Consider the following 7,418-nt stretch of genomic DNA (forward strand, 5'->3'; position numbering starts at 1 on the left):
TGGCCTGGTCAGGCTGTTCCTCCCTCAGGGCCCATGGGTTCATGTCAGAGACAGACTCTGTTCCCCTTGGTAGGAAGCTCATTTGGAGACTGAGCTGCCCTGGGCTACATCTGTGCAGGGGATCCAAGTTATCTCCACGAATGGTCCTTTGTTGGAGTATAACTCTCAGAAAAGACCCCTAGGTCCAGATTTTTTGGTTCTGTTGTTCTCCTTGTAGAGCTCCAGATCCTTCAGGGTCTTTCTAGCTCCCCGTTCTTTCATAAGATTAACTGCATTCTGCCCTAAGTTTGACTATGAGTCTCAGCATCCACTTTATTACTCTGCTGAGTAGAGTCTTTCAGAGGCCCTCAGTGGTAGGCTCCTGTCTTGTTCCCTATTTTCACCTTCTTCTGATGTCTATCCAATTTGCCTTTCTGAATGAAGATTGATCATCTTACCCAGGGTCCTCCTTGCTTAGCTTCTTTAGGTGTACAGATTTTAGTATGATTATTCTATAGTATGTCTAAATCCACTTATAAGTGAGTATATACCATGTGTGTCTTTCTGCTTTTGGGATACCTCACTCAAGATGATCTTTTCTAGTTCCCACCATTTGCCTGCAAATTTCATGATTTCCTTGTTTTTAATTGCTGAGTAGTATTCCATTGTGTCAATGTACCACAATTTCTGTATCCAATCCTCAGTTGAGGGACATCTGGGTTGTTTCCAGATTCTGGCTATTATGAATAAAGCTGCTACGAACATGGTTGAGCAAATGCCCTTGTTATATACTTGAGAATCTTTTGGATATATGCCTAGGTATAGCTGGAACTTGAGGTAGCACTATTCCTAATTGTCTGAGAAAGCACCAGATTGATTTCCTAAGTGGTTTTACAAGTTTACACTCCCACCAGCATTGAAGGAGAGTTCCCTTTTCTCCACATTCTCTCCAGCATGTGTTGTCACTTGAGTTTTTGATCTTAATCATTCTGATGGGTGTAAGGTGAAATCCCAGGGTCTTTTTGATTTGCATTTCCCTGATGATTAAGAATGTTGAGCTTTTAAGTGTTTCTCTGCCATTCAATGTTCCTCTGTTGAGAATTCTGTTTAGCTCTGTATCCCATTTTTAATTGGATTACTTGATTTGTTGTTGTTTAACTTCTTGAGTTCTATATACATTCTGGATATTATCCCTCTGACATTTTGTTCTGACAACAGTGTCCTTTGCTTTACAGAAACTTCAGTTTCATGAGGTCCCATTTATTGATTGTTTCTCTTAGGGCCTGTGCTGTTGGTCTTCTGTTAAGGAAGTTGTCTCCTGTGCCAATGAGTTCAAGGCACTTCTCCACTTTTTCTTCTAACAGGTTTAGTTGTTTGGTTTTACGCTGAGGTCTTTGATCCACTTGGACTTTAGTTTTGTGCGGGATGATTAGTATGGATCTATTTGTATTTTTCTACATGTGGACATCCAGTTAGACCAGCACCATTTGTTGAAGATGCTATCTTTTTTCCATTGTATGGTTTTGGCATCTTTGTCAAAGATCAGGTGTCCATAAGTGTGTGGGTTTATTTCTGGGTCTTCTATTCGATTCCATTGATCCACCATTCTGTTTCTATGCTAGTACCATGCAGTATTTATTACTGTTGCTCTATAGTACAGCTTGAGATCAGGGATGGAGATACCTCCCAAAGATCTTTTATTATAGAGGATTGGTTTAGCAATCTGGGTTTCTTGTTATTCCATATGAAGTTGAGAATTTTTCTTTCAAGGTCTGCAAAGAATTGTGTTGGTAACCTGATGGGAATTGCATTGAATCTGTAGATTGCTTTTGGTAAAATGGCCATATTTACTATGTGAATCCTGCCAAGCCATGAGTATGGGAGATCATTCCATCTTCTGGTATCTTCTTCTAATTCTTTCTTCAGAGTCTTGAAGTTTTATTCATACAAGTCTTTGACTTGCTTGGTTAGAGTCACACCAAGGTACTTTATGTCCTTTGTGGCTATTGTGAAGGGTGTTGTTTCCCTAATTTCTTTCTCAGCCCTTTTGTCTTTTGTATATAGGAGCGCTACTGATTTTTTTTTAGTTGATTTTGTATCCAGCCACTTTGCTGAAGGTGTTCATCAACTGTAGGAGTTCCCTGGTAGAATTTTCAGGGTCACTCATGTATACTATCATATGATCTCCAAATAGTGATACTTTGACTTCTTCCTTTCCAAACTAAATCCCCTTGATCTCCTTTAGTTGTCTTATTGCTCTAGCAAGGACTTCAAGAACTATGTTGAAGAGATATGGAGAGAGTGGGCAGCCTTGCCTTGTCCCTGATATCAGTGGGATTGATTTAGGTTTCTCTCCATTTAGTTTGATGTTGGTTAGAGGCTTGCTGTATATTGCCATTACTATGTTTAGGTAAGTGCCTTGTATCCCTGATCTCTCCAGAACTTTAAACATGAATGGGTGCTGGGTTTTGTCAAATGCTTTTTCATCTCAGGAGATGATCATGTGGAGTTTTTTTTTTCTTTCAGTTTGTTTATATGGTGGATTACATTGATGGATTTCTATTTATTGAACCATCCCTGCACACCTGGGATGAAGCCTACTTGGTCATAGTGGATGATATCTTTGATGTGTTCTTGAATTCGGTTTGCAAGTATTTTGTTGAGTATTTTTGCATCAATGTTCATAAGGAAGATTGGCCTGAAATTATCTTTCTTTTTTTGTGTCTTGTGAGGTTTAGGAATCAAGGTGACTGTGGCTTCATAGAATGAGTTTGGCAATGTTCCTTCTGTTTCTGTTTTGTGGAATAGTTTGAAGAGTATTGGTGTTAGCTCTTCTTTGAGCTCTGGTAGAATTCTGCACTGAAATCATCTGGCCATGGGCTCTTTTTGGATGGGAGACTTTTGATGACAGCTTCTATTTCCTTAGGGGTTATAGTATTATTCAATTCATTTACCTAGTCTTGATTCAGTTTTGGTAAGGGGAACTGATCCAGAAAATTGTTTTGATTTCCTCAGTGTCTGTGGTTATGTCCCTCTTTTCATTTCTGATTGTGTTGATTTGGACAGTTTCTCTCTGCCTTTTAGTTAGTTTGGCTAAGGGTTTGTCTATCTTGTTGATTTTTTTCAAAGAACCAGCTCTTGGTTCTTTTGATTCTTTGAATTATTTTATTTGTTTATAATTCATTGATTTCAGCCCTGAGTTTGGTTAGTGCCAATCATCTACTCCTCTTGGGTGTGTCTGCTACTTTTTTTTTTTAGGGTTTTCAGGTGAGCCGTTAAGTTACTTGAATGAGATTTTTTGAATTTCTTCTTGAAGGGAATTAGTGCTATGAACTTTCCTCTTAGCACTGCTTTCATTGTGTCCCATAAGTTTGGGTATGTTATGCCTTCATTTTCACTGAATTCTAGAAACTCTTTAATTTCTTTCTTTGTTTCTTCCCTGACCCAGCTGTCATTGAGTAACGAGTTATTCACTTTTCATGTGTGTGTAGGCTTTTTGCTATTTTTGTTGTTGTTGAGGACCAGCTTTAGTCCATGGTGGTCAGACAAGATACAAGGGATTATTTCAATCTTCTTGTATCTGTTTAGGCTTGCTTTGTGACCAGCTATATGGTCTATTTTGGAGAAGGTTCCATAGGGTGCTGAGAAGAAGGTAAATTATTTTGTGTTTGGGTGAAAGGTTCTGTAGATGTCTGTTAGGTCCATTTGACTCATGACTTCTGTTAGAGTCATTGTTTCTTTGTTTAATTTCTGTTTTGTTGACTTGTCCTTTGTTGAGAATGAGGTTGAAGTCTCCCACTATTAATGTGTGGGATCTATGTCTTGTTTAAGTTTTATTAATGTTTCTTTTACAAATGTATTTGGGTCATAGATGTTCAGAACTGTGATATTTTCTTGGTGGAAGTGTCCTTTGATGAGTATAAAGTGAACTTCCCCATCCCTTTTGATTAATTTTGGTTGAAAATCTATGTTATTAGAGCTCTAGGCTGGTGACCAAGTGTTTGCCAGGAACCAGGAACTCTTCTGGGTTTTAGCTGGGTGACCTGAACCGGATTGCTTCCCATACCATGGGTTTCCTCTCACCTGGGAAACACAATCACTGCTGTTTTAGGGCCCAGAGTTCAGTCTGTTGGTTACTGTGCAGTCACCGCTGTCCTGCTTGTCAGAGATAGTGTCCTCTCGGCACTGCCATCTTGGACTAAAATCTAGCCTTTCAAGAAGCAAAGCTACATGCCAAAATAGATCCTCTTTCTTCTGGATGTACATCACCCTGCTTCTTCCCTTCCTAAAGACTGGAGGAGACTGTGCTCTCCCAGTGAGCTCATTCAAGGATATAGGGGGAGCTCAGGCGTACACACTGCCTTTCCTGTATTAGGACTTCCTTAAAACCAAACATCATAATAGCCTTTCATTCAGCCCTGCCAATCTTCACTAGAAGATGGAAATTTAAGATGGCATTCACGCCCTGGGTGTCATCAGCACCCATGTACATGCTTTTTAAACACCATGTACTTGTTTTTCCGCTTATGAACTTGTAACGTAGAAAAACAACTATCTAGCCACTGGATTTGTTATCATCCGTTCATGTAATAAATATGGACCAAGCACTTGATATGTGTGAGGCTCTGTTCACAGAGGAGAAGAGGGGGCTATTGGAGGTGGTGATGCAGCCCTTGACTTCCAGAAATGTGTGGCTTATGTGACATACCACGGAAGCAGTTTCCTCTCACACTCGACAGCATTAGGAAGGGAAAGAATGAGCACAGTGATGGATGCAGCTTATTGGAATGAGGAAGACAAAGAACCAAGCTGGCTAAGGAAGCAACATATCAGTGGGTCATTTAAGGCGGGGATGGGGTCTTCCCTATAGTGAGGAACCTCCCGTTTGGAAGGGCTCTAGGGAGAGAAAGGTCAGAATGATCAGTTAAATGCCGTGCTTGTAAAGTTTAGGAGAGCGCGAGACCACTGGAGCAGCACTGAGTAAAGAGCAAGGCTTCCTTGAGCTGTGAAGTGCAGGGCTATGTGCAAGAGAACATAAACCAGCCCTGCCAGAAGAGAGCTTAGATTTTTCTAAAATGACGTAAGTTGGGTGGGAGGGTGGCAGGAGAACATTAAGGAAAGGGGGAACTCCTGTAAACAAAAGAACAAAAGGAGATCTCTTGAGCAGAAATTTTCAGGAGACCTCTGGTCACTAAGATAACAGTGTTCCCCGTTAGCACCACCCCTCCTAGCCAAACCCCTACCTAAGTATCCGCTTGCAATACCTAGAAATATATTTTAATGTAACCCCCAATGTAATGGGCCACATCTATCAGGATCCCAGAACAATTTCCTACCAGGGAACACACAGCCATCCCACCCTCCAAAGAAGGCAAAGAAACTGAGGAACAAAGTATCCACCCACAAACAAAAGACTAGATATCAGCACCTAGAATTACAATCTTCCAAAACCCAGTTGCCTAGATGTTAGCATGAAAACGCAATAACAGCCAGGGCAATATGGTCCCACTAGAACCCAGCAATCCTACCACAGCGGGCCCTGAGTAATGCAACATAGCTGAAACACAAGAAAATGACCATAAGATAGCTTTTATGAATGTGCTAGAGGTCCTTAAGAAGGAAATTAATAAGTCCCTTACAGAAATCTGTGAAAACACAAGCAGTAGAAAGATCCTGATTTCACAGTGAGTCTCCAATACAGCTCTTCCGGCCGGCACAGCTCTTCCAGTGACACAGCTCTCTTTATTGGGGGAATAGTGGCCATATAAACCTTGGAGAACTGGGTAGGGGTTTTGGGGTGAGTATACATGATTGGCTGGGGTGCTAGGAATGCTTCATTTGCGTAGAGAGGAATGTCAGGTGCTAGCTGGACATATCCTGGTCACTCGTCTATGTGACTACCTCAAGGGCGGTCAAAAGGTAGGGGTCAAGAGACTGCGAGCACCAGGGCACGCAGGCACAGAACAGGAAAGGGGCGATCCTTACTCCTACTGGACTCAAGGTTGAGATTTCTCAGGATCTGGATACTTCTCAGCCTCCAGCTCCAGTCACACCATCCATGTGCCCTACAAAGATAAGCTGTCATTGGTGGATATGTATTAAGAAAGCTACATCAAGAAGCTGACACGCAGATGGACATCTTAGTCTTCATCATGTGGGTTCCCTACTAAGGGAAGTGGGGACTACATCGAACAAGGACGCCCTTGCCAGCTTTTTGATCACTTCCTCCTGGTGGGACTGCCTCACCAGGGAACAGGAGAAGAGGACATGTTAGTCCTGATGCAACTTGATAAGCTGGGGTGGAGAGGAAAGGGAGCTTCCCTTTTCTGAGAAATAGGCGAGGAGGGAGGGAGGGAGTGTCAGATTGGGAGGGAAGGAGGGATGGGGCTACAACCAGAATCTAAAGTGAATACAATAAATAAATAAATAAATTTTTAAAAAATTGACATGCAGTTGTGGTAGTTTGAGAAAGCTGTGAACTGTGGATGGGGCAAAGTGCAGAATGTTTTTCCCATAAGCTGACTTTCTAGAAAGAATTAGATAAACTATGATAAATGAATGCACTTGAAAGCAGGCATAAAGGGAATGGCTAGCACATCCACATTATCTCGTGATAAAAGCAAAGGCCAGGGAGGAATATTCTTGGCTCTTTTTATATGACCAAAGATGGTAGGACATAACACCATGCATATTCTCTCACTGTACTTGTATTTGCTTAAGCTAACTGGAAAAGGCACTTCATGTTTTTCTTGCTTTAATAATAAAAATGAGAAATGCTTTGTTTTGTACTACTCTTTAACTTAAAAAAAAAATAGACAATGCTAATGGGGGAAAACAGGATGCCGTGGTCAGGCTATTCTCACGGAGTTAGGATCAGATTCTTGAGACATGCAGAATGTGCAATTTCTACTTTCCAGAAGGGGCTAGTTCCCACACAGGTCATCACGTGCCCTGTCTTGGTGTCTTAGATGGCTCCATCTTGCCCAGAGACTTGGGCCAACATTACAGTTCTTCCTGACACTGCAGATGTCATGAGTGTACTGTGGCTTTGAGTAAGAAATCTCCCAGAATCCTTAGGGTGCCATGCTTTTGTTCATAAAAGTATGGAAACTAATTTCCAAAAGTAATGGCTGTATCTTAACTTTCGCATATATAGACAAGAATTTAAATATTGCTATCTAAGTTTGCTGATGAGCATATGCGGTGGTTTGAATGAAAAATGGCCCCTAAAGGCACATTTGAGTGCTAGGACCGAGTAGTGGAACTGTTTGAGAAGAATTAGAAAACCTGGCCTTGCTGGAGGAGGTGTGGCCTTGTTGGAGGTGTGGACTCTCAAGTTTCAAAAGCCCACACCAAACTGCTGGCTTTAGGGCACACAGGTGCTATCTATCCATCTATCTATCTATCTATCTATCTATCTATCTATCTATCTATCTATC

This window comes from Psammomys obesus, unplaced genomic scaffold (genome assembly GCF_907164565.1).
Source record: "Psammomys obesus unplaced genomic scaffold, mPsaObe1.curated_primary_1811, whole genome shotgun sequence".
Lineage (NCBI taxonomy): Eukaryota > Metazoa > Chordata > Mammalia > Rodentia > Muridae > Psammomys > Psammomys obesus.